Below are 27,253 nucleotides of genomic sequence, written 5' to 3' on the forward strand. Positions count from 1 at the left end.
AATCTCTTTTCTTAACCAGCATAATATTCAGTAACACAGTACATACCTTGAACATTAAGTCTTGTCTAGGTTTTGCAAAAGTAAATCTTGTACTTACAGGCATCTTACAATTAATTCCCTGATATCAGAGCTATGGCGGTTGTGTTCTCTGTGTTCTATATCCCAAAGTTCCTGTCTGTTGACTGAGGCACAGCTTTCTCTGGGAGCTTTGGGTCATTCTCAGGTACAGTCAGTTAAATCTAATGAGGACTATAAAGATGAGAAGGCTCTTGAATGTATCCGTATTCACAGAGGGACCTTGGTGGTACAAAGCATTGGTGTGGCATGCTCTCAGTGCCCTGTGTAAATGAGCACGTCAGCTTCACTGGGCTGATTTTTTAAGTGTCAGAATCTTTAAATGTCTTTATTTGTAGGCCTTCCAGTTGTGGGAACAGCTTGGTATCCTATTTGAAAGATGTTGTATTTGCTGCTGGTCCACTGGGTCTCCATGTGAATGGTAGAATACCAAGCCATTTTAAAAATAGAGCTAAGTGTAAGCCATGCAAATTAAGGACAGCAGCAAACACTCTTCCCTTGGTGCAGTAAAAAAGCCCTGTTAACCACTCTGTGGGGCAGAAATGTTCAGATTCAGAATCTATCCAGGATACTATGGCTGTTTTGTGACCTTTTTATCACCTGTAGCTAAATATCATGCTCTAAATCTTGGTTAGTGTAACTTTTATGTGTGCTTTATTCAGACATATAATTACCCCTTTACTGTAACTATCTAAAGTAATTTCTTATGAACAGACTTAAATAATACTGTTCTTTATATTTTACTTACTCTCCTTTTATGTTGTCTTATTCTTTAGTTGGTTTTTTTTTGCTATCCTTTACAATTTTTCTTGGTTCTTCCTGAAATTAATTGATACTAGTTGGGGAGCTGATTAGATTTTCCTTATGATCATGCAACTGTCTAATCTTTCTGACAGCTTCTAGCCAACCCAATTGCTTATAAATTATAATGCATTATAAACCCCTGGCTCAGAAACCTTGACATATCTTATACAGGAGGGAAAAAAAAATAAAGGAAAAGAAAAAGAAGACCATTTCTTTTGTATATAGTAAAATAGCAAGGGTAGTTTCCCCTGAGGGCTCCCACTTATATGATAGTGGTTCACTGAATATTCATATCTGATTTAGTAAATTGTTTGATGATAGCAATCAGGATGCTGACTGGTTGAGTAATGAGATTCTGATGACTGCTAGCTCCCTGATGATAAGTGCTTAAAAACCATTAAGTGCTGTAAGATTCGTAACATGTGAAGTATATAGAGAGCCCTTAGTATTTAAAAATTGTCATAATTGTTTTTTTATAGTTTTTTTTCCAATAAACTAAGTTTAGTTTGCCTTCCAGTTTGTAAACTCTTGAGAATAAGAATTGTCTCTTTATTTGTGTTTTTCTCATCACTGATTAACAAATAAATAATAGGGTTTCTGTATGAATGCTAGAGGGATCATGGCAAAACAGTGGTTAGCCTTGGCAAGCATGACAGTGGATGCACAAGCAACCCACACATCACAAAAGTGTCATAGCAGTTGCATGTATCCTCTCAGATTTTTGTTTCTCTTAATGGCTGTTCTGCAGAGACTGGATATATTAATACAAACATTTTCATATATACATATTTTAAAATGTTACCACAATTAAATATTTGATGCTATGAAGCCAGCCCTAGTGCTTGATTTAGTTGTTTTCTTTTTCATCAAAGCTGTTTAGTCAATGAAGACACAGTTTAAAAAAATCTTTTTTAAAGAATAAATGACAGAGACTGTGAATCTTATATATTGTTTGTCTATAATGCATTTTATCATCAGAATACCACATTGTGACAGCTAAGACCTAATTCCCTGTAATATATTTTTGGGGGTTTGCAATTGATTTTCTTAGTACTATCTTCATTTGTGCTAAGCCACACATTTTAATGTCACATCTCGTAAATGACAGGACCCTCCTTAATTTGCTAGGCAGACTGTAAGAATAGAAACAAACTACATAAGAAAACCCCCCAAACTGGTAGAGACAATGCTGGGATTATAGGTTTTGTTTAAATATTAACTTTTATCATTAAAATTATTTCATGCTTCTTAATTCAGTGGAATAGAGAGCTTAATGTGGTCTTATTAGGAACAGCTATTGTTTACAAGGATTGTCAGCTACTTTTATGAACCCTTGAAGCCTTGCTGATGTGGCAGCCAATGAGTTCAGTGGAGTTTAATTAATCTGAAAATAACAACTAAATTCCCTTTTATGAGATTACTAAATTAATATAAGTATTTAATTAATTTAAAATTCAAAAATTAATAAAAATACAAGTGAGAAGATTGATGGGTTCTGCCATATTCCTAGACTTTACGACTTTACATTAAGCTGGGTAGTGAGCACTGAATGTCAAAATAACAGTGCTTCGAATTAAAGCAGCAAAAAGGATGAACTGCTTTAGAAACATGAGACTTAACAGCCTTTCTTTAATGAGCAGAGACATTTTACAGTCTCAGAAATAAGTTGCGTCACTTATGTTTGTGGGTTATATGATATTCAACTTTGTTAATTTTCAACTAACTTTAAAATAATTAAGTCAGTTATCATATAACTACCCCTACCTCTTCTGTTTTCAGAGACCATTAATTACTAGTTAGTTCCTTTTTTGCTGAAAAAATATTGCATAGGGCTCATGCATGTTCCATTTTCATGAGTCTGTTTATGCCACGATTACAGAGATTGCAGCTGAAGTCTAGCCTTCTTATTGAACACACTTAACGTCTTGGCATGCAATCTGGGTCTAGACTGGAGTGAACCAACTCCAATAATTAAAGGAAGGGACTATTTCATACTCATTTTTGCCCCTAAAGGCAATAATGCCACAAGTTGGCTCTGCAAACTGAAGGCTGAACAGGAGTACAGCTATCAATGGCCTCTACTCCATTCTGTTGCCTGATTTTGTAGGCTGCCCCTTTAGATTGATGGCCCAGGACCAGTCTGGCTTTCATGGCTTCATGAAAAAAAAAATGATGTCACAGGTTCTGTTAGATTGTTTATGTTACACTCATATACCTATGTTGAGGATGATGGTATTAAATCAAACATTGCACCTCTGGAAGCTATCCTACTTGTGAGTCATGAAAAGAGATTGGAGTGCTAACAGCTTTTAGGGCTTCTGCATTGGCGGTGAGTGGTTTAGGTGAGAGATTTCTGTGTGACCTTAGCAAAATATCGTTCTGTGCTGTGGAGGGAGGAAGGTAAACACTTCCTCAGTTCTTTTCCAGCTGGATAAAACTCTGAATGTGTTGGTAGTCAGGTGTTAGAAAGATGAGCTAGACTTATTAACAGGGTGCTTTCAAGCCTGTAAGATGTTCCTCTACACAGTCTAATGTCTCTTTGATAGAACTGTTAGCTTGTGTTTCAGAGAACTGAAGAAGCAGAACATGGCACCTTTCATGTAGATGGCAATAACTGTACCTCGATGCCCTACTTCTCCTTCACGTGGAGACAGAATTATCATTATGAGGTAAAGCTATTGAAAAAACTCTCCAGCTGCTCACGTGTTCAGTGTTCATTTAGCTAGGTTTACAAAACAAATAATCCTTTATTAGGAATTACCAGAAAATCAAGGTACGAAGGTTAAACACTTGCAATATGATATTCAGGGATAAAAGTTTCCTGTTTCCCATTTCCCACTTAAAGTCCATTGTAGGAGACTTGGAAATACTGGCTGGTTCAGCTCTATTTGAAGTATTAGAAGTGTTCTTCCCTCTGGGGAAAATCTTTCAGAAAGCCTGCTGCTAGCAGTTCTCTGGTGTATAATTTGTGAGAGCAAGAGGCTTTACACAAATCTAACCTCTGTGTTTTTCCTGTTCTATTTTGCATTGAATACAAACGACAGAGCTTAAAAAAAAAAAAAAAAAAAAAAAAAAAAAAAGGAGCAATAATGAAAAACTTCAGCCTAAAAGATGGAAAAGGAGCAGCAGTATTTTTGGGAGACTCAGGCTACATAGTCCTTCTGGCTGATCAATCGTAACAGTTGTGTGTTACTGACTTGCAATTCACCAGCTAGGAGTGATTTGTGCTGTTTGTGTGTGAATCAATGGCTTGTTCATAGGCAATGACTATATAAAAAGTCTGTAGAAATTGAGGGAGGAGTATGGAGAGCATACATTCTTCGAGGTTAGGCTACCCCCGCTGAAAAGCACTTCTAGGATTCTAGGGAGAAATACCTGACCCCATTAGCTCATCCCAGCCTACCCTTTCCTTTTCCTCAAGCGTGCATTGGAGTGCCAGTAGGTCTCCACTTGCCCAGTTGCCATAATGCCAGATGCAGGACCCTTTGGTTTTTAGTGAAGCTTGCTGCATTGATTTCTGTCATGTTGACTCTGACAAAAAAATCTCAGATAGTTCAGGTTATTGTCTGTGTGAAGCCCATTTTTATGTTTTGTAACATTTAAGGATACTGTCATCATATTTCCAGTTAGCTTTATCACCATACTAATACTGTCAATTATCACCTGTCATATTTTTTTCTAATGTAACATTTGGAGCTCACTAAAACATTAACACAGAGATTGTGTCATACATTTTCTTACAGGTTTTGACTTGGCCTCTCAGCCTATAATCTTCATGATAAATCATCTGCCTGCTGTTGGCATTACACTCCTTTCCATTTTCTTATGATTTCTCATACTAGACCTGCTAGAAAAGAATAGAGCAAGGCAAAGAAATTATGCTTCTGGAAGGAAAGATTGTAAATTATATATGTAACAGAAAGATAAAACAGAAAATAAACTCAAAAAGGAGGAAAAATCAGGCAGAAAACAGATGCAATACAGTGGTGAAGTAAAAATTATAGAGGGGAGAAGATAAAACTTAATACATTCTAAGCAGAGTTCTGAAAATCACTATGTTCCATTTTTTTCTTTACTATCAAGTGAAGGATTTTTTTTCTTTTGTTGTCATTGAGATATTCTAAGTGTTACAATATTTTGCAAAAAAAGTAGGTGAGTAGAATAACAAGGAGATGGAATGATAAAGGGTTTTATAAAATCTCGTAAGACCAACTCTTTCCCTCTCCCCTTTTTTTAACATGTAAACAGTCTTCTAGCATAATATAATAAAGATACCTGGATTATAGAACTGTCCATGTGGTTCTACATCTCTCATTGCCAAAAGGCAATGTATTTTAAGAATAGTGGATTTACAGGACTTAAACATATTTCCTCCAGTTTTGGCCATACTGCCTGCCTTCTGTTCTAAGAACCACAAGAAGAAGTCATAGTTCCTAGGCTACATCACTGTTTCCCAGATAACACCACAGGAAATCACAGCATCAGTCACTAAGCCCTCCTTGGAGTTTGTGACAGTCAAATTGCCTTAACACCCAACCTTTTCAAAATAAAACATAATTGATGCAAAGGTACATACTAAGCAAAAACAATAGATAACAAAGCAAAATTTTACACACCCAGGCCTATATAAAGTGGATCTTTTGACTACAGTGCATTCAAACAGCATCTCCTGCTTGTTGTAGCATTGTCTTAGAACTAAAAAGACTCATTTCCAAGCATCTTTATCCCCTCATTCTGTACTTTTCTGTAGAGAGGGATCTCTAGCAATTTTGTATTTTATCAGGGTAAAAGCCTAGGAAGAGACCATTTTTCTGCCCAAATAGGCAAGCAAATTATGGTTAATCTGCCTGTATTTAAGGTACCACTTTGTCTCTTGTTATTGTTTTGGTTATTACATATATCTTCTAGTAGGCCTGTTTGAATTAATTGTGTGCTAACAGGCAGAACTGAAACATATTAGTGTCATAAAAAAATAGATATCTGCTCACATTTCCTGAAACTTTTAAGTAGAAATAATAATAATATGAAATATGTATTGCACTTAATAATAAAAAAGGTCAAATAACCTACTCAGTATAAATAGGAGTGCTGAAGGTTTTTAGTGTTTGTGCCATCTTAGGTTATGTTTCTTGGAAAATTTGTAAACAGACCACAGCAAAAATCAAGAAACTTAATGTCAGAAAAAATAAATTCCATCTTAGTCATACCTTAGGCTGAAAATCATGGAAGTTTTATGGGTTTAAATGAAATTTCAGTCATTTCAATGAGTAGTAAGATAGCCAGAGGTGTCTAAATGCATTACAAGTCCTGTTCGCTTCCAGAAAGATTTTTGATCCTGAGAGACAGCAGCTTTTCAAAAATTCAGTCCAGGTTCCAGTATAGCTTTGAAAATTTCAGTTATTGTCTTTATATTGATCTTTCTATGAACACTGTGTTGGAAAGGCACTGTACTGGAAAGCTTCTGAATCAAGTCATGAGTGAATCCCCATTTAGCAAATGGTATGAAAGGCTAACTGGACCTTTTGAAGTGACCTTGTAGCAGCTCTGCCATCTCTTTTAGAAACAGATTTGAAGTGTGTGTTTTCTTCTCTCTCTTTTTCAGTTAAAAGGTATGAGTTTGGTTGCTTACACTGGATTAAACTAATAACAATGTTTATTCTGAGTTGCGGGTGCAGGAAAAGACAGGAATCTTTAGCTAGATGTGGCAGAATCCTGTTTCACGTAGTACACCATGATACTTGTATTTTCTTTCCTTTACAAAACGTGGGAGATAAGCAAAGGGTTGTGAAAAATCCTAAATGAATGAAATGTATTTGTGTGGTCTGATCTGTACTGTGTGGCTTCCACAGTTCTTAGTACATTGCTTTAGACAGGTAGGACCTGGAAAGGCAGTTTGGGGCATGTGTTCAGCACAGCATTATTCCTTGCTAAATGAGTTGGAGCAAGGGTTAAAATAAAATCAATATTTTCTCCTGTCAGCTTTTCCACTTTCATTGGGAGAGTGTGTAAGCTCATATTTGTTAGACCAAGGTAGGGATACAAACCTGATTCAGTGTTGGACTGAGATTACCTGGTCACAAAAGTACGGTATTAGCAGCTGAAGATTGATTAATTTCTGTCAAGTCATATTGATGATTTCCTAAAGTGGAGGTTCCTGTCAGATCATAAACCCTGCCACAGCCACACTCTGGCTTATCCTTCAAATGCAAATGTGCTTCAGAGAATCAAAGCTCAAGGCCTTTTATGTGAAGGAGAGCACGGCATCTCATGATACTAAGCCTCTGTAATGCTGCCAAGATGCAAGAGAAATACAGAAAGGATAGGAGCAGCTATTTATACCAACTAAGGACTGGAGCCCTCAGTGTCTTCTAGAACACATGGAAATAATGACTGTCACAAAGGATTGTCTAAGTTTTTAATGTTAGATGTCAAGGTTAAAGTCCAACATTCAAGTTTTGCTTGAGCGCTCTTGTATTCAAAAGTGAGTTACTGGTGTGCCTGCAGCTGTTTGTATTCCTATTCCTATTAAGAACCAATCTCACTGACCTTTAGCCCTGGTGATTGGGCGTTTTGGAATTTATTGGGTTTTAGGGTTTTTTTGTGGATATAAACAGCTATGTCATTAAACATATCTAGGAGGAAAGCTTTTCATCTTGCCTGTAACTCTGAACACCTAACATCTCTAATCACTGATGTAATAAATTATTTTAAAAGAAATTGTGAACAGTTTTATCAGCTATTCCGTGTTTTAATTAAGACAGTTGCAAAAGCAAAAAGTGGACACTTGTCTAGTCTTTGCATAAGGAATTGTGAGGAAGGAATATCTGTAAATAAAGGATATTCTGGTGTTTTCAGGTGTCTTAGCATACATCCAAAAGGCATGTTTTTCCTCAGTAGAACCTTTCTGAGTATGGGATAAATAATTTGTGTGAAATTGGGTTAGCAATAAGCAAAAGGAAATTAAGCTTCATCAGAGACTGGAGCATGTCCCTTCATACATGCCAGAACTGTCTGCTCTCTAGGCAATTTGTTGAAAACAGCTGCCTTTCTATACTGCTTTACTTGTCATCTGAAGGACACAATGTATATTTTTAGTGTCCTTTTCTTCACTTTTTATTCAATCTAAATTCATTTAGCCACTGAACACTATGAATGCAAAGGTAAGAATTTATCCACCTTTAAAAAAAAAAAAATAAAATTAAAGGTAGAGCTGTGGTGAGAGGTAGACATTATATCTACATAAAACTGCTCTCTATAAAATCACTGGTTTGTATAATGAGAGTCAGTGTTTTTTAGGGATAGGGAAAAAAACTTTTTAAGAGGAATTGTCTTCCTTGATTTTCTCTTGGCTACATTCAGACTACCACAATAAGGAAGGGGTGTGCATTTGTGAATGAACCTTTAGGTATTGTTCTAACCACTAAAGATTCTTACCTACAAACACACCATTATTGCCTACAGATAAGTTTGCATACATATTTAAGAGCCCCTCCAGTCTGCTTATAGAGGTGGTTATAATTATATTGAAAAATTCAAGCTGCTGTGAGGAATTTGTGGAAGCACTGCAGAACGTGTTCTGTGCCAAAAGCACCATAACAAAATAGCACTTAGTGTGGGTGCAAAAAGGCAAGCACCTTCGAAGAATAAATGTAAAAAGAATTAAATTGACACCTTTATGATCATTTATAGAGTAGTAACACTGCCTTGGCCAGCCAGCCATCTAACCCCCCTTAAAGGGGCCCAATTACTCACCTGTTTCATTTGCATTTAGCAAAGTGTTGCTGTGATGATGTAAAATGCATTCCAGCTGTGATCACCTTGTGTTTTCTCTCTCATCCACAGATTTCACTGAGTGGATTAGAAGTTAAAAATATTCAAAACATGAAGACTATTCGGGCTTCTTTTCCAAGAATAATGAATAAAATTATTAGCATTTGCTCATTGCAGTTCTAAAAAAATAAAATAAAATCCCTGTGTATGTCCTTTTTGGAAGTAATGAAGTGTACTTGGCTGTTTTTGGAGTAATTTGAGGAGTAAGAAATTAATTTAGTCCTTCCAGGTAGCTGTTAAATACTTGTAGCGATCTATAAACTCTTTCTGACTTGAGAGTTGGAGAACCTCAACACTCACAAACTGTGTTGCCCTCTGTGTAGCAAAACAGCTTTTTTTCCAGAGGGTTGGACATACGTCTTTAGTTCTGATTTAATTCCCAAGCTAATGGGACTCTTGTTTCATCCAATCAGAAACACGTTGGTTGAAGAAACTTTGACTCGCCTTCCTGTCTCAGCACCTGTGGTCTTTCCACAAGCTGGTGTGCTGCAGGGTACCGCAGTGGGCTGGCTGCGGGGACTGGCCTTCAGCGCCGGGGTGAAGCCATCGGGGTGTGTGGTGCATCGCTGACACCATGCACTGCTTACGGCAGGCACCAGTCCCGGCCTCCCATTTCATGCTATCAAACATCGTGGATGTTGCAAAATGTGCTGAACTCACATTCTTGGGAGTTAATTGGGAAAAAGAAAAAACATTTAACCCCCTGCCCACTTGGAAATGACAAGGTTTATCACTGTTGCCTGAAGAACTATCCCTGGCAGCTTTAGTGTAGCAAATGAAGTGAACAGAGTATTTATGTTAATTATTTTGACTGTAAAGTAAAGCTTTCTTAATAATTCACCTCACCTGTGTTCTGAGGCTGGCTGCTATTAAGTGTTCTGGTATTCACACATGTTTTCAGTGGAAACACCTGTGCCACCAACGGTTTGTTCTGGAGAAGGTTCTGGCAGAGAAGCAGCAGGTGCAGGCCAGGCGGTGCCAGCTGGTTGGGGGTGGGTCGGCCCCTCCTGGAGCACCTGGGCCCTGAGGTGAGGGGTCAGGCCTGTGGGCTGCCCTGCGGCACCTCAGTGGCTCTGCCGGGCCCCACAGTGGTGTGGTCACCCTCAGCAGTGTTTGAACCTGGGTTTCGTTGCACCAGGTTGAGTGCAGGTGAGTCGTGGTGTGTTTTCTCAAATTTTCTTCTCAGTATATGGGGGGTAGCGTAGGAGGAGGGTGGGGAGGAGCAGTTCTGCTCCTCAGTACCCAGGGCTGTGCTGGCTCCATGTGCCGGTGGGAGGCAAGGCAGCCTCTCTGGGTGCTGGGACCCCTCACACCATTGCAGAGCCAAGTTCTTCATGCTTATGGTGGCAGGCACTCATCTTCGGCCAGGCTGTGAGTATCCTGAGGATGTCAGGCTGGGAGGTGAGAAACAGGTCAGCTGCCACGTGGCCCATGCCCCTCCATGGGGAGCCTTCAGCTGAAGACCCTGAGCTGTGTTAGCTTTGTGTGAAGCCAAAGCTCAGGTTGGGTGGTCATCAACAGCATCTCCCCTGGACTGTATTTTAATCTATTAACTAGATTGTTTCTCCACTAAAATGCAGGAGAAAATCAGATTTGCTATGTTATCTTAGCAGTGCTAAGAATGGATGAGAAAAACTGCCGTTGCATTTTAGGGATCTTTAATTAAACATAGTTATTACATGGTCATTTTAAGAAGAGAAAGCTGTTCTCTTAGAAGATGAGAAAGTAGTCAGTAGTAGTATGTTAAGTACGAAGGGAATCAAAGGGTAAATGTGAGGGTAAATGTTTTTGGTTGTTTTCTTTTTACTTGTTTTTTTCCCCCAGTAATTTCAGGTGTGTCCATTTTTTGGGTTTTATTGGGTTTTTTTTGTTAAATAATCCTTATTTTTATGTTTATTTACTTTGTTGAAAAGGGGAAGGGAGTGGTTTTTTGAAAACAGCGCAGCTGTATAATTGTAGTGATTTGTAGGTTATGGGAAAGTTTAAAAGTTTCACAGGGTTGTTGTTTCTTTTTTTTTACTTACTTTTGCTTCAGTTTCCTAAAGACGCTATTAAAATGGATGAAGTGCTATATCTGAACCTTTGAATTGCTTCAGAGGGAAATGTGTCATAATTTTGCAGTTTCTGCAAGCTTTTCTTCGTCTTGCCAGCCCTAGGTTATAGATGAAAATACTTTAAAGAGAAGAGCTGTGTGGTGGATTATAAATGCTTTCATCTTTAATTAGAGGATGAGGGAGAACTGTTTAAAGCAGTCATAAAATTTTTAATGTAATTTGCATCCCATTTAGTACATTGATTTAGGCAACAACAGAAGAACAGATTCAGCTGTGTAGGGTGCCAAGTGACTGGACCTTCCATACTGGCATGTTGAACCAGAACCCTGTTATGAATGCTAGAATATTTGGCTTTTATACCTACCTAGAGAAATTCTTTGTAGTTTCACATGACCTTAGTTTTAGTGCTCTTTTGATACAAATAACATGTAACAATATTAATGCTTAAATAATTACCTTGCACTAAATGAGAAGATACTCTGGAGTGATCTGTGGTAATTCTTGCACTTATAGTGAACATATGTGTTGGCTTGATGGGATGCTGCAATTGTTTGTGAAGAATTTGGTCAACAACATTGTTAGACTGTGACCTGGTTTGTGTTTTCCTTCACCAAGCAAATGCAAAGCTAACAAAAGTGTATGTGTAAAACAGTAAGGTTTAGAATTCTTTGATCAATACTTAATCAAAGTTCAGGCAAATAAATTTCACAGTCTGAACACTTGAATGTGTTCTGGTTGGTTTTGTTGGGGTTTTTTTCTTCAGTACCTATAACCACCTGCAGTGATAAGTGTGACTACCAGCATTTGATGTCTATTAAAATGAAGGTTGTAGACAGAAATTTAATATTTAAGTCTACAGCCCAAGATTTTATTGCTGTGGCATTTGTTGTTGTACTTGACCGCCTTACATCCCCAGACCTGTAGCTTGTGGTTCTTGCCTTACGTGACTACATCTGACATTTTCTCTTGTTTTTCTCATTGCTTTACTTCAGTAATTAAAACTGGTAGCTTCAGAAGAGCAATCTCTTGCTACTGTGCACTTTGACGTTCCTTTCGACTATTTATTTTAGTCTTGTTTTTACTGAGATATTTTTGCTGAAAAGTGATGGCCTGCTATTTGTATTGAGGCTCATGCAAGATAAATATAAAATACATGCTCTGCTATATACTCTGAGTAATGTGACCACTGCTTATAGGGTTTTCTTAACGCTAGGATTTTTGTAGTCCATGGTGCTGAACAGAAAATTTACATGGCAAATTGAGTGTACCTAATGCAGTGTTTCCCTTTAGCCTGCAGATGGGCAGTACCACAGTAGCTCATTGATTTTTCAAGATGTAGTGTGATTTAATTCAGAGCTGCCCTAGGATCCTTCAAAAATTTCACAAAATTAAATTTTGCAGCCTTCCTGATGAGGAGTGAGGTTCCTTCTTCCAAGGGAAGAGGAACTGAGTGTCAGGAACAGGAACATGGGGGAGTTGGGCTTGTTGGGCTACTGCAGAGGATGGGGTAGGTAGTGTCTATTCCCTCAGAGGTGCTGTATCCCCAAACACTCACTGTCCCCTTGAGCAGGCTTGCCACTTTTTACAAGTTAGTACCTGTCTGGCATAGGCTAAGCAAGCTCACGTAAGTAATGCTTCGGTTTGCTGACAGCAAAAGTTTTCTCTGGTTAAAATTAACAAAATGTGCTTTAGAAACTCTTGTCAGCATGAATGAACCTGGCAGAAGTCACACCTTGCCTTCATTCAGCTGTTACCTGGAAAAATCCCGTCCGTGCTGGAGCTTGTGAGACATGCTGGAGGGGGGACTCAGAAAATAACATAAATACCAAATGCAGGCTTCCTTCTCCCTCAATCATGGAAGCAATTAATGTTGGGGAAGGAAGATAGGAAGAAAATATTTGCATTTTGTCAGTTAGAAAATACAGAGTTTTAGCAAACTTTATCAGTACTTAGGGGGATATGTATTAAAAATGAAGCCTAAAGGCTTCCTCTAAGAAACCTTTGTATGACCAAGTAGCTCAACATCTGGCTTATCAAGTGAATAATAGCCAAAGAACGGGCAGATGCTTTGCTTTGGGTAGCAGGTGATCTGCTTTGCTTCTCTGTGATTAGCTGGGTGTCAGGGTGGACAAAATTTGGATGAGAGAAGAATGGGAGGAACTGTTCAGAAGCAGCAAAATCTATAGCAGATTTTCTGTATGGAAGTGACTGAGTGAAGTGTAAGGTAGAACTCGGTAAATAGATGTGAAAGGAAAACAGGTATTTTGAGCTTGGGAAGAATGAAAACTGGAATCTTCATGAAGAGGGAGAAAGAAGAAAAGCAACAAAATATAGCAAGTTGCAAAGTTTTTAAAACATACTGGCAATTTTTATAATTTGCAATATACTGTAATCATGATTTTAGTCTCTGGAATTGTGAAGGATTTGAGCACAACAGGTGTGACGGCAAATGCTTTTTTCACTTAGGTAATGGGTATCTTTATCTAAATCCTCTTCTGTAAGTTAACCCTGGTGCTACTTTAAGAAAATAAAACCTTTTTTTTTAAGAAAGAAAAGAAAATAACCTTTCCTCATCTTGAAAAATAGGAAGGTTAATTCATAATGGAGATTTAGGTTTAATTCTGCTATATGTAAGTGCATTCGAAGGAGTCCTAATGGAATACATAATGGAACAATTTGGATTATTTATTTTAATTACTTTATTTTTAACCTACCCTTTTTAATATACTTCTCTGCTAAAAGTACAGTGCTAATACCAGAAGGCAGTGTAAGAGGTATTATTTATCTACAAATTTTTAATCTTATTGATTTTAAAGCTTTATTATTAAACTTACAGACAGTAAATGTTGGACATAAAAATTAAGGTGCTGCTACAGTACTTCAGAAAATTCTTCATTAAAAAGAAAATACATAGGTATAGGCAAATTATGTATCCTAGTCAAACACTTTAGGTTGTGTTCCAAAGAATGGGTAACTGATGCTTAATTTTCTACTTTGAGAGCTCTAACAAATATAAAATATATAACAAGGCAATTAACAAGAACCTCAGAAATGTAATTTTGTCTTTTGTATGTTTATATTAGGTGCAAAAGCAGTTCCTTAATAGTAAAAATAGGTTCCCTGAGGGCTCTTTATGGGTTTAGTTATTATTCAAGCCTTATTGATTTGACCAGAATTATTGAACATTCTTCTTGAATGTTTTTCTTGAGCTATAGTACAAAATTAAGTAAAATTCACAGTACTGCTATGCAGTGTTTTAAAATTAGCAGGAAACATTTACAGATTATCTTTGAAACAATTTGCAACTAATAAAATTTTATATAAATACTTAACATGATGGTATGCCGTGGGTTGGGTGCTTGCAGCTTCCCAGTGATGCTGGGGAAAATGTGCTTACATATGCCACCCTTGGTGTTTATGCTTGATTTTTAGGGTAAGGGCTAAATGATATGGGGGATCATAAAGTACCTATTTCCAACCCTAGTATTTCTGCACATAATTCTACATTTATGTGTACCCTGTATGTGCTTCAAGTATCTGATAGACACATTTATAGATAGTTTTTCTTGTGACATTTTGTCCTAGGACTTCAAAACAAACCATGTTCCCTGTTATTATTGTCATCCTCTTATTGGGTATAACTGAATCTGAACATACTGACAGTGTTATGTAATCGGTGGGTTTCAAACCTTTCCAGTTTCAGAAATGTTTGTGTCTGAATGTTTTATGGTGAGACCACATGATGAAACCACAAGAGAACCTCATTACTTTGTTAGGTTTTGCTGTCATAGGAGTCTGTCATATGAACACAAATAAATTCAGGCTTCTGCTGCACTTAATCACTGCTGAATTTTGCAAGGAAGTGGACGGTAGGCCAATTAAGCTTGGTTTGCCTACCATGTCACTGCAGTTTTGGAAACTTCTTTTAACTACTTTGGAGAGTGTGTACTGTTAAATAGATGTTTGTTTTTATCCCAGAGGTGACTGCATTTCAGTGAAGTGTAGCATGATGCTGATATAGTCCTTGATGATCTCTTAGAAATACTTTGCTGCATGGTCTAACTTGTTTAAGATGGTGTGAAAGACACATAAGGTTAAAGCATCCTATCATCCCAAGCAGTATTTATTTATTGTGTCCTCCTGCATCTTAGTTTTACTGTTTCAAATTCTAAAACTTAGTTATAGGTCAGACTTAAAACTGGAAAAAAAATGGGAGTATATAAGCTTGAACTTTTGTATTCCTTTTAAAAATGTGTTATCCGTTTTTTGAAATATGCATTACTGCATCCACTTCATGCTACGAATTTACAGTAGTTGCGTCTGTATGTTGCCAAAATATCTAATAAAGTATATGCTGTTAATATATGGAGTAAAATAAGAAAAAATTATGGACATATCTGAATTCTACAGTAAAAGAGAACTGAATTTTATCATGGATGGAGAGACATCTGCAAGCATAACATACCAATGGGGATGTTATTAAAATTCATTACAGTATCTTTTTAGGTCTCTTCAAGTATAGTCTTGTGTGTCAACTATTGGTAGACAATGCTGAAATCAATATTACTACTTTAAGTGTTGAGTTTATGTATAAACCCAACGGAAATCTTAGGGAAAAAAGTCAATAGTTTATAACTGTGTTCTAAAAAGCTTATGAAAGGATCTTTATGCAGAAGAGCAGTTTTTTAAATGTTAGCATCTTTAACAATTTTCTAGTGGCATGGGTGCTGCATATTTCAGTCCATGGAGCAAAAGATGTGGCCTTTTCTGTCCAGTTTTCTTGTCCTGTAGCACTTGGAAAATTAGTTTGATGTTGGCATTTTATGCACCAGCAAATCTCTTTGCTTTTAGAATTATTATTTTTTTCCTTTTTGACAGCATCAAAACTTTGGGTGAAGTTTTCTTGGTTTTGCCAAGCTATAGTTTTTGAGGACTCCCCTCCCCCTGCCAAATGCAGAAAGAGAGACAGAAATATTTTCTTGTGTGCACATTCGGCATGTTCCACTGAAGAACTGGCATCCCTAGGAATAGTTCCAAGTCTTATACTAGCCTTAAAGCAGATTCTGTAGAACTGGAGATATTTCTACACATACATCAAATAGAATGCATGTGTTTAAAATGGGTTTAGGTCAGGTGGAAATCCTGGTATTTTCAATGGTAGCATGTTTCCTGGTTTTGTTCTGTTTTTTCCTGGTGTTTTTTTTCTCCCATCTTATGTGGATATGAAATTAATATTATTATTTTACTCTTAATTGTAAATTAGTTCCAGGTTGACTGTATTCCAAATTTATGAAATAAAATTATTTGAAATTAAATGATTGAAAGCATCTTGAAGCTGAAATTCCAGTTATGTACAAACTGCTTCTGAATGGTGGTTCAACCTTAATGATGATAATATCACTGGAGATGTAGTTCTATCATAGAATGCTTTAACAACCACGTTTTTCAGCTGCAGAAGCTTTAACCATAGAACCGACCAGAGGCCGTCAGAGAAGGTGGCTCAAAGAGGGTTTGAGAGGTTGTTTTCAGCTAAGTCTAAAAAGAGAAGTCACCTATTCTACAATTGCATTATACTTGACATGGAAAAGTAGATTTTGTAATGCACAAAGGAACAGGAAAAATGTTTTGAGGATCAAAATGTTAGGAGATTAAGATGTTATTCACCATATCCTGTCAGTATTTGATTTATTTATGCCTTTAAATAGATGTGGAGTTAAATCTTCATTTTACTAGTATCTTAGTTGTGATCCTAATTTGTTTACTACATTTGATTTCTTTGAGAATAAATCAATCTGTATCTCTTCTATAAGAAAAAAAAGGCAGTGCGCATTTAGATTGTTTGCTACTTAGATACATGTTGCCATCTCCTTTGTGTGACAAAAAACATTCACTTTTAACTATTTCTATTACCATTTGATAATACGCCTTATAATGGAATTGATTACTTCCTTAAAAGACATGTATCATTTCTTTTTTGCAGTATCTGGTGAAATAAAGGTTTTCTTTTTCCTTCAGTCTTACCAGTTTGACTTGGAGACTGTATAGACAGGGTTAGAAGAAAGTTTAGACCAAGCTCTCAGAATCCGAAAGTGACAGGTGTGAAAGGGAAGGTCAGTGGCCTTTTTTGCAGATGAAATAGGTGATGATATTGTACACTTTGAGCATTTTCAGTGTTCTGCGCTCAGCTGTATTTTGTATCAGAGGAAAGTATTTAGCTAAATGCTTGCTGCTACAAAAGACTTGTATACTTGCTCATATCTCTGCAGATGGGAGCACCGTTACGAGTTCACAAAATGTTTTTCCCAGTTGAAATAACTCCGCAGCATTAAAATAAATACCTGGGGGTTTATGTTCAGGAACTTAAGGTGCATACAGTGATCAGCCTTCAAAAAGCAAATTTACCAAATTATATTCAAGATATATGATAAAAAAAATGATGTTGGGCCTTAGTTGAATCAAACACTAAAAACTGCGTGACCTGTTTTTTCCTTGCACATTTGACACTGGATAAGGACAGAAGGCCACTTAATAGGAAAGCATTCATTTTCAAGGTAACGTGTTCTCTAAAAAGCTCTATTCTGTGAGTATCTTCTAGGATTTGTCCCAGTGTACTTGTGCCTATCTTGCAAGATGAAGCTTTTCATTTCAGCATGTTTTTTTTCCAAAACAGTGCAGAAAGCATAACTTTTTTTTCCTTTTTTCCTCATCTTGGAATCTTCCCATTTGCTATTTAGAAATCATGATGTTATGTCCATGGAAGCATATTTTAAGCTGTGGGAGTAATAATTCTGGAAATTAGAACAGGGATGTTGATAATAAAATTTGGATGATTTAAAAGAGAATGTCAGAACATACCATTACAATGGGATAATGTCCTCCCACTGCTAGATGAATGTCTTAGCATCCCCTTGATATTCATAGGAAATAAACGTTGAGGTGAAGCTGAAAGATTTATTTCCAAAATGGGAGTAATTTATCCTGCTAAAGCATTGTATTCCAGGGTCTCTATTTCCATTATACCAAACAGTTGATGATGGACGATGCTGTCACTTGATAGATACTGATATTGTGGAATGACACTTGATCTTCATATGATTTTTGTTCAAAATATGCTTATATAGGTAGAATAAGAGAAATGCTATTTCCTGATCATCTTGGATGACACATTTGCATTTTGTTTATAGCCATTCAGAATGACTTATCTATCATAATACAGTAAATTTCAAATTTCATGTATTTGCCACATTGATTGAAATATAGTTTGAATCATCAAAGTTTTGTCATTTAATGGCTAACAAAAATATTTAACTGTGGCATCTAATAGAGATGTCCTGTCATTTAATGCAGTAGTGGCTTTCAGTAGTTCACAAATAGCTTGAGCACTCGCAGCTGAGAAATTCAGCAAAGTCAGGGTTGCACTTCAGCCTGTGTGAGTTCTGAATCTGATTTCAGAGCTGGACAGGCCACATTCAGCTATATGATGCTAAATGATCTCCTGGTCTAAGTGCTTGTGTCACTAATGTCTGAAGGTAACTCAGCATAACTTCTGTCCCAAGGAGAATCATAGGTTGAGTTCTCTTGGTACATTTCTGGGCATTCATTTGGAACAGTCAGCATGGGTTTATCAAGAGTAAATCATTCCTCACCAACCTGATTATGTTCTAAGGTGAAATAGCTTGACTTGTGGACAAGGAGAGAACAGTGGATATCATTTACCGTGACTTTAGCAAGGTGTTCAGCACTGTTCCTCACAACACACTTGTATGCATGTTCCTGTGCTGCAATCTGGCTGGCTGGATAAATAGGTGGGTATGGCCAGGCTCAGAGAGTGGTGGCCAGTTCATCCTATTCTATCTGGTTAAAGTATCAAGTGGAGTGCTGCCAGTGTCTGGCCTGTCCTTTTTAACATCCATAGCAGTAATCTGGTGGAGGTTAATGAGTGCGCAAGCGGGGAGCATGTAGATAAAACCAAACTGGAGGAACCAGTCATTATGCTCAAAGGCAGGGGTGTCATTCAGAGGGGTCTAAATTTGCTATAGTTTCATACCATGGATAACTTTCAAAAAGGCACATTAATTCTACATTTTACAGAAGAGGGATATTATATGTAGAAGGTGGGCTACAGAACTTGTACAGTTAGTTTAGGTTTTTGTTTAAATAATACATTGTGAGATGGAAGGCCAGGCATGCAAGTACCACTCTGCTGTACCAGTCACTCAAGAAAACTAAGAAATGCAGTAGGATTCCTTTTCAGAAATATACTCTGGTTAAATATTGGACATGTGAAAAGTTGTATTCACGGTTTAAATGCTTACAATATTACGTAAGGTTGCTAATATACAAATTGCTTTAGAAAGGCTACTTTTCAACATTCAATGTCATATACTGAAGGCATGACAACTTAAAAAAATAAGTATTCACTGGAAGCATATGGTACTGCTTACCTTATAATGTTCTCCTAATTAATGTAACTGTAAAAAGATGACTATGAAATTTAGATGGTAACTCTGATTGTTAAAATCCTAATTATAGCAGTGCTAACAACTGCAGTGTGGGTAATACTCTTTTATTATTAGTTCCACATCTGAGAATCTGTTCATTCACTTTCAAGGCATTTACACACCACTTCCCATGTGCTTTTTTGGAAGTGAATGTGTGTAATGATTAATGAGCCAGCTATAGCATTTATGCAAGATGACTGTAGATATTAAGATAAAATGGAGTATCCATTTCCAGTTTGAGGCTGTGGAATTTAGCGAGTTTAGAAAAATAAACTAGGTAACCTGGGTTAAATGTGTAGATGTTGAAAATTAATTTATGCAGTGCTGCTTTAGAGAAACAGCATTGTTTTGAAGGGAGAAACACTGAATACAAACACTATTACAGGTTAAGAGAATCGCAGGTAGCCTGCTTTTGACACTAACCAGCTAAGCATGGTTTGCAGTTTCAAATATATGGCTTTAGGCCAGTTTAATCCTAAGGCTAGTACATGATTGCAAATATTTTAAATTAATTCTGAAGATACAGGGAAAGAAGGAATAACAGTTTGTAACAACAACCAACTTGATATATTTTGAGATGAAAAAAAACTTTTCGTTGTAGGGATTGTTGGGTGAGGGAGAGTTAACAGACACAGTTATTTTGTGAAGGACTAAAGTTATTATGGGAGTCAAGCCTACTTTTATGCAGGTAGGGAGAGAAGAAAACAACAATAAAAGAAAAAAATACATTGTCTGTCTTTTTTCCATTCAGACTTTTACTGTAGTACTACTGTTGGAAAAACGTGGGCACAGCTCACAGTCTTATCAGAAATTTTGTGACCTGACAGACTTGAATTAATGTCAGATTGTTTAGGTCAGTGCTCCTGACTGTGTCATTGGTCACAGGCTGAGAGCAGCGTTGTGAAAGATGGTCTTGTCTGGATAAACCTGACACTTGCTAAACAAAAGGCAAATAAAGGATAGAAGGAAAGAGAGTAGGCAGAGAAAGAAAAAGGACAAAGAAGGGAAGGTAAACCAAACTGATGTTTTCAGGTCTTTCTGACTTAAAGTTGAGATGAATATGTAATCTATTCACAAAAGCTCTCCTTTTGATGAGGACAATAAAAAATCAAGGGTGTTATGAAGAATCCAAGGAGACTGGGGGAATGGCAGCTATACTGATAAGGCTTTCCAAAGGATTCCAGAAAGAATTGATATGTAAATTGCTATACATCATCTTTGCAGATTGTGGTCCAATGTTGGACCTAAATCACAGATGCCAATTTTAGATTTCATGCTCTTCTGTTTAGCATTGCTTCTGTGGTTTTGTTTAAACAGTACCATCATTGCTTCCAGTTGATACGACAACTTAAATGAATTTTAATAATTTTGAATATGCTTCTGTGGTAATTCCTGTTATAAAAATGCCATAGGAAAAGGCACCAGAGGCAAACCAATCACTGAATTGGTTGAAACAAAAATACAATGTTTATTTTATTTTTTTTAATTTATAATTAAAATTTTGCTGAGGTACAGAGTGATGACAGTGAAGGACAGCTAACAGCAAAGGTTAATTTTATTTTGGAGGTTTTGGTCATAAATTCCTATTTTACTGAAGTATTGGTATCACTGGGCTAGCATTTTGCTATTCAGTGCATATATTTGGTAACACATGATTAACAAAGAGGATGAACCTGTTGTTAATATCTACAGTGCCCCTTCCCCAACACAAACTTTTCCTTTCTTTTCATCTTCTCAGTCTCAGTGATTGTCATTTTGTAAGACCCTTTATTCTGGGCTCCAGTGCCACTGAAGAGCAGACAGTATTTAATGACCTTCTGCATCAGCAGTTTCATCTCTTGAGAAATTAAAATTGATTTGTTTTGTCTTTGATATTGAAAATCTAAAGCAGATTTTTTCTTCCTAACTTGTGTAATAGTAGCGGCTGCAGTCAGGAAAGATTGGGGAAGAGGACAAAAGTTCACAGGTACATGGCAGAGTTAAGACTGCTTTAAAATAAGCTCTGTTAACTCAAACAGTAAAAAAAAAAAAAAAAAAAAAAAAAAAAAAAAAGCCCACCACTAGATATTTTAAAATATAAATATATCCCTGAAATAATGAACACTACTTGTCATCTCTGTAATAGTACAAAGATACTACATATTCTGCCTGTGTAAATGAAAAAAAAGTTTTCATATTACATTATTTTCCTGTATATTTCATAGAACCTAATTCCTGTTTATTCTTATCCATCCTATTTTGGAGAACTGCCAGGTTAACATATAGCTATAAGAAACTTATGCTTGTCCTTAAAGGATAAATTACTGTTTGACCTCAAACACCTTACTGTTTTCTCTGATAGACTGCAACTTTCAGTTTATTATTTTAACAGATCAATAGGTACATTAATTCTAAGAGGAAGCTGAGACTCTCTGCCTGAAGTTAAATTTGCCAGTTTTTTTAATTAGTTTTATTCTCCCTTAAGGTTGAAATTTCTTTAGGAGAATCAAAGTCGGGAAAGTAATTCACTTGAGAGAAAGCAAATGATGCAGAAAATGCCAATATCAATTTCCTAAATAAGTCATAACTAGAATGCCAAGAATCTTGTTTCCGGCACTAGCTCTAATAATATGAGTAATCTAAGGCACTGATCGGAAGGCACATTTTACAAACTCATGATTTAACTTAAAAAGATGACTGAGATAAAGTAAACCTTGCTAGGCTGTGTGAGATAATGTCTTGAACAAAAAAAAAAAAAAAAAAAAAAAAGCCTTTACCCTAGAGGAAGTAATGTTTGTTGTAGCATGATTTATATTTTAAAGTCATCAGCAAAAGGTGGATGGCCAAGTTCTGAAAATTTGTTTACGGATGTTTCCAGTGATATTTCTACACTGCATAGTATATTTGAGTTTGGATGGAATCTCAAAACAGGTCTTTAGATAAAGAAACTAGTTAACACAAGATTTAAATTCCTTTGTGTCTTCCACCTCAACCACACTAATACATTTTTCACTTCAGAGGCATAGTCCATTGCAATTTGTGGATCTAGCTGGAAACTGGGTTGCTGCAATAACTTGTGGCTCAGTGGTAGAAGAATGACTGTAAAAGTACTGAAGCTAATGTTGATTTCTTCAAAGGCAGATGGAAACTGTATATGAAGGCAAATTTTAAGATTTCAGGTTAGCCTAAACCAATTTTTTTGTCTGCTTGTTTTCCACAAACTTCACTTCTCTGTACCTTAAGAAACATGGGAAATTAAACTTTTGTTGCTGTGTAGGCTAGAACATTTTTCATGTGGAAAAGTGTATCTGCAGTCTTTAACCTGGGTTGGCTTCTCTTCAGAATGAGGAAGAGCCATTTTCTGAGGCTCAGTGGCAAGACTAGAACATGGACATAGTTACCTGAGCATTTTGGTGGTCCTAAAGGGAGTAAAATAGCTTTGAGGAAAATTAAGATACCTTTGAGAAATAGATTGCTGGTGTCATTTGTGGAGGCATTCCCCAATGACAAAAGCAGTGGGGGAGAAAAGTGATTTTCTTACTGTGTGCTGACGTTTTTGAGCTTTAGGGCATTATCAGACACAGTGCATCCAATAACACGACTCTTTGTGCCTGCCTTCCCCTCTCCACCCCCACCCCCAAACTGCTGCACTATTCAGTCCTACCTACATTTTTGTATGCTTTAGCTGAAATCCAGGAAATTGGAAACATTGGAAATCAGAAGTCTGTTTTCTGCTTTTAATTTCTTGATCACCACCTTCCACAAAGTAGAGTTTTATTCCTTGTGCTTGAACAATCTCTAAGGAAAGAACAGTTGTCTCTGAAAGTCGAATGGTTCTGATCCAGTAACCCATAATGGTATTAGGCGGTGTGGAAAAGACAGAGAGTTATCAACTGGATAAGACACAAATTCTAAGCATTTTTGGTTGCTAGAGTGCATTTTTCACTAGATGCAGGATCCTGGTCTGCTGCTTCAGTTTGAGCCATATTTTGGCCAGAGCAGCTGTCTTGCTCCCCTACAGTCCTTAGTCTAGAGCTGACTATTCCAGTGAAATACAAATTTTATTTCCCAAGACACAGGGACATTGTGTAATGCAAATATTTTATATTAGTAAAGCTTGTTGAGGTCCTAGGTTGAGATGTGCTGAAGAAAGGTAAGTAATATTTTTTTGTACTTCATGTTATGAGAGTACACAACAGTTGTATTAGTCTGCATATCTAATTCAGCCTTTCCTGGATTAGCCATCCAGAGTACTGTCTTTATTTGTCATTCAAATCTCCCCCTGCAGAACTGAGCAGACTTCATGTTTACATTTGTAGTATTTCAGATTTAAGGGGTTCTTTTGTGTTCCAGAAAATTAGACTTGCTACCAAAGACTTTCTGTTTAGGTAATATTGTTCAAGCTCTGCTTTTCTTAGCAGCTTTTATTGTTTTCAATTCCTTCTTGGTACTTTTTGTCCCTTCAGCAGAGGGCCATCATATTCTGTCACGCAGATGTCTAAATTCATCTGTTTGTAGAAGAACCTTTTTGTATTTGTGTGAAGAGGATCTTTGTCCTCTGATGAAGGTGAAGTCTTTTTTAGGTTACGTTAATAGTCCCTTGTGAGGCAGAGAAAAAATTCTTTGCTAAGAGAATCTTTTGCTGATTTATTTTCCAGTGCCATGTACTGTTACTTCTGATGTTATTTTCTTCCAGGTTTTAGAATATACGTATGTACATGGAGCTACCATAGATTCATAGAATATATCAAGTTTGAAGGGTCCCATAAGAATTGATTCCAACTGCCTGTTCCTTTCAGGATTACCTAAAACTGAGCCATATGACTTAGAGCAGGGGTCCTTAAACTATGGCCCGTGGGCCGGATATGGCCCCCCAGGGTCCTCAATCTGGCCCCCGTTATTTACAGAAACCCCCTGCCCCTGCCCCCCCGCCGGGGGTTGGGGGGGGGGGGGAAACCAAGCAGCCACAGATGACTGCCTGCCACTGCATCTGCATGCCGGCCCCCTGTTTAAAAAGTTTGAGGACCCCTGATTTAGACAGTCATCCAGGCACTCCTTGATCTCTGCCAGGCTTGGTGCCATGAGTGCTTCCCGGGGGAGCCTGTTCCAGTGACTGACCGCCCTCTCAGTGAAGGACCTTTTCCTAACATCCAGTCTGAACTCGCCCTCATGCAGCTTCATTCAGTTTCCTCATGTCCTCTTGCTGGTCGCCAGAGATCAGCACCTCCCCCTCTGCTGCCTGCCATGAGGAAATTGTAGACTACGATGAGGTCACGACTTAGCCTTCTCTTCTCCAAGCTGAACAAGCCAAGTAACACTGCTACTCCTCTTAAGTCTTGCCCTTGAGACCCTTCACCATCTTGGTCAATCTCCTCTGGACACACTCAAACAGTTTGAGGTCCTTCTTATAATGAGGCACCCAAAACTTCACACAGTACTTAAGGTGGGGCCACAGTAGTGTAGTGTGGAGTGGGACAGTCACGTCCCTGGACCAGCTAGCTATGCCATGCTTGGTACTCCAGGACATGGCTGGCCTTTTGGCTGCCAGGGCACACTGTTGGCTCATGTTCAACAGATCTCTTTCTGCAGGGTTGCTCTCCAGACTCTTGTCCCCATGTTTGTATGTATAACCAGGATTACTCCATCCAGGATGGGGAATCCTGCACTTGCCATTGTTAAATTTCATACAGGTGGTAATTGACCAGCTCTGTAGTCTATTCAGATCTCTGTCTCATCATCAATTTTCAAATTAATATTCTCCCATCTTTCATCTGCCACAATTCTAAAGGCACTAAATCAGTGCAATTATAGATGACAGTTACTGTGTGAAAGATACCCAGTATAGTCCCTGAAGTACCCAGCAGCCTCATAGTCCTTTTAGGCTTTTGTCATAACTTCGTGAGGCACTGGATGAATGCTAGTCATGGTTTACTGTTGGAGACCTGGGATACAGGGCTCACACCTAACTGCCACCCTGTGGACTTTCCTGGTTTTTTTCTGGAGTGTAGTCTCATGTTCTGCTCATTTTCATTTCAAATCTTTCACTTCTGTAGCATCTCACAATCTGTAACTTACTGGAGGGAAACTTAAGTTCATTATTGTCCTTTTTTTTTCTCCTACAAGTTTGTGAATGCTTCTGCTGTCCCATCCGAGATCAGTATACAAATATAATAGCAAAATCTGGACCCAATATCAGTTGTACCTGTTGTGCATCTCTGTCCTCTTCTTGATCGAATATGGATACTGCTACAATTTTATAACTACACAAATACCATATAAGTGTAAATTACTTGGAGTGTAGTTCAAATGTGCATGCTACAAGGCAATATTTAACATAGTATTGCAATGCAGCCCATCTGATGCAGTGATCTAAGAACAAAATAATGTCTTTTACAGTAGCCTAGAAAATGCTTCTGCAGTCTTTTCTCCTGTTTTTGTATATTTTTTCAGCTGCAAAACAGTGCTTTTGATATGCTTGCTATAAAATTTCCTTCTGTGAATCCTATCTTCTTCAATACTCACTATGTAAGATGATGTTCCCACCTCAGAAGGACCTATAACTAAAGCCAGCAAATGCTAGCTACATGCATAAAGCTTATATAATTTACTAGAAGGAAATAGGTCTGGTATTTTTATATTTACAGGTAAAGATATTTTAAAAATTATTTTTTATTTTTTTGTGTCACTACAAAATCTACTATGAGTGGAAAAAAGGATTTAAGAAATCTAAAAACAAAATGTGACTTGCCTTCATGTTTCCAGATGTTTACATTAAAAGAAGAGTGAAACTGCTTTTACTTCTGTTTGAACTGTTTTTGACTGTGGCTCAAAGTTTAATTATATTTCAGTTTTTAAATATATTGTGTTCACACATTGTTTTTGAAGAGGCTGTATGTTGGATCTTTACTTTGAAGAAGACATGTATATGCAGTTTCATTATTTTACCATCCAAGCAAAATGCCTTTAGAAATCCAAGTAACTTTTTTTTTTCTTTCTAATTATTGCAAATTAAGTTTTATTATGAAACAGTGTTCAAGATACTAATCACTTAGCATTATAAGGGCAACCAGCCTAGTGGAAATAGATTAGACATGATTTATAAAAGGAAAGCGTAAATAGGCTTTTGGAAGATAATCCTGGTTATATATGTGCAGCAACAAATAAAATTCAGGACTGTAAGTATTCATCCCACAGGAATAAATCAGGACAAAAGGCAGCTAATTGGAAGGATTTGTAAGGTGCGCTAGTGGAAAAGAATTTTCATAGCTTTATAGCTGAAATCCAGATATTGTTTACAGAAACTTCAGTTATTGACTTGCAGCTAATTAGCAGCTAGAAGACCAGACAATTAGCTGGAATAGAATGGAATTTGAGAAACAAAATAGAAAAGTTTGTAGCACAGGTTAAAAACAAGATGGTATGTTTCAGTTTCTAGAAATACACTAACTTAATTGTTAACCTGATGTGAGTGTTCCATGTGTTTAGTCTTAGGTCTTTTTCATTTGCATATATTGAAGCATGTATGTATTAGTAAACATATACCTATTTAAAGAGACTTTAAATGAGAGAGTCTTGAATTTTGGGGAAAGAATTTTGTGATTGCTTCCTGCCCCTCCTCCCTCTTTCTCCCAGTGACTACAGCTTCCATTGAAAATTAGACTCTTTAATCAGGTAATTTAAAAACCTATGGATTCAGAGCAATAGAGATTTTTCTCATTCCAACAGTCAGGGAGGTCTGATGGCAAGTAATATGTGCTAAGTATGGGAGGCTGCCCTGGAGATTAGAGAGACCCAGGATAGCTGGTGGATTGTCAAGGATGCCCTCCTGAAAGCATGAAAGTTGTGTGTTGTGCAGGAGGTCAAGGAAAGTGTAGATCTGGTTTTGCTGATGTAAATATAAGCTAGTGTGCTTGAATTACTTCTGCAAAAACTGTCCAGTACTAATTTGGAATTTCCTGTACTGAGCAAACTAGCCATGATTTTGATCCCACTGGTGCGGGATCACACAGG

At 37.2% G+C, this 27,253-nt stretch overlaps 1 protein-coding gene across 1 annotated transcript in view; it reads left to right on the forward strand.

The window, feature by feature from the left end:
- The window catches only part of CLSTN2 (calsyntenin 2), a 233,504-nt gene that overhangs the window by 32,908 nt on the left and 173,343 nt on the right, over positions 1–27,253 (forward strand). The gene's annotated exons all lie outside the window — the stretch shown is intronic.

This window comes from Falco rusticolus, chromosome 13 (assembly GCF_015220075.1).
Source record: "Falco rusticolus isolate bFalRus1 chromosome 13, bFalRus1.pri, whole genome shotgun sequence".
In the NCBI taxonomy this organism is placed as follows: domain Eukaryota; kingdom Metazoa; phylum Chordata; class Aves; order Falconiformes; family Falconidae; genus Falco; species Falco rusticolus.